The sequence below is a fragment of the Penaeus japonicus genome, unplaced genomic scaffold (assembly GCF_977035675.1).
Source record: "Penaeus japonicus unplaced genomic scaffold, GWHDUDI00000001_assembly GWHDUDI00000041, whole genome shotgun sequence".
NCBI lineage: Eukaryota > Metazoa > Arthropoda > Malacostraca > Decapoda > Penaeidae > Penaeus > Penaeus japonicus.
Genome location: NW_028234443.1, coordinates 24,353,762 through 24,354,972, shown reverse-complemented (window position 1 = coordinate 24,354,972; position 1,211 = coordinate 24,353,762). Strand labels below are relative to the sequence as shown.

Genomic DNA, 1,211 nt, shown 5'->3' with positions numbered 1-1,211 from the left:
CCCCCCCCTCTCTCTCCTCGCCCATCCTCCGCCCCTCTTCCCTTCCTCCCTTCCTACACTTTCCCTCCCTCTACGCCCAAGCTCCCCCTCCCCCTACACCCACCACCCTCCCTCTATCCCTCCCCCATCACCCTCCCTTCCTCCCCACCCTCCCCCTCCCCCTACACCCACCCTCCCTCCATCCCTCCCCCTACACTTTCCCTCCCTCTACGCACCCCCCTCTCCTCCCCCTCCACCCCTCCCCCCTCCCCCCACTTCCCGTCCCAAACGTCCTGTCTGCCGGCCTGCCTCGGGGCATCGTCCAGCCCCCTCGAGGTATGTATAAAAGGAGACGCGTCCTGCACCGACAGACACACAACTGGTCCTACTCAGCCAGAGCAAAAGGTAGGCTGACAGAACCCCCCCCCCCTCCGCCCCCACCCCCCCTTATTCGTGGCGTGTTTGTGGTGCAAGGAAAGGAAAGTGCGGTGAAAGAAACTCTTACAAATAAGATAGCTCTAGAAAGTGAACATAAAACGAAAACAGCAACAAGAGAATATTGAAAACGTTGCATTCTCAAAGAAGGTGATTTGTGTGGTAGATACATTAGATAAAAAGGATGAAGATGAATAATTCTAGAATGCAAAATATGTAATTGATACTTTTCTGTATTACATCTTCATCAAGATCACGTGAATTCTGAAGATGAAATATCGTAAAATTAATTACATATCTTGCCTTTTGGAGTAAAACAATTTCATTCATGTCTTTTCTCCACACGCCATGATTGACAGACACCTCGTATTTTAGAGATCAATTTTGACTTTGAGATTACACACTATTTCCAACTCACTGAAACAGAATTTAATTCATCCCTGGATAACGACAGCTGGTTCTTGAACTTGGATATATGTCTCGAAATCTGCATAGGAGGAACCATACATTAGCACAGGGAGGATTGCATATTCTGCACCATTGCAAAAACGGGTTTCATAGCTGTCTTATCAGCATTGTTTGTTGTTAATTATTACTTGTTTGTTACTCATCAACATAATCTCTTTGATTGCGTTGTCATTTGATCTCATTGTTGACACTGTCAGCTGATTTGTTTGTTTATCTCAGCTGATATGTTCATTAGTACTAACAGCTGATCTGTTTGTTTACACTGTCAGTTGATCTGTTTGTTAAAATCTGAGGTAAATTGTTTTTTTTTTCTCAAACTCGGCTTACCT

At 45.8% G+C, this 1,211-nt stretch overlaps 1 long non-coding RNA gene across 1 annotated transcript in view; it reads left to right on the top strand.

The window, feature by feature from the left end:
• Positions 1-314: 314 nt before the first annotated feature.
• Positions 315-1,211, top strand: part of LOC147466821 (uncharacterized) — a 7,061-nt gene continuing 6,164 nt past the window's right edge. The window contains exon 1 of the long non-coding RNA XR_015190778.1: positions 315-384. This is a non-coding gene — a long non-coding RNA (uncharacterized LOC147466821). The remainder of the gene's footprint in view (positions 385-1,211) is intronic.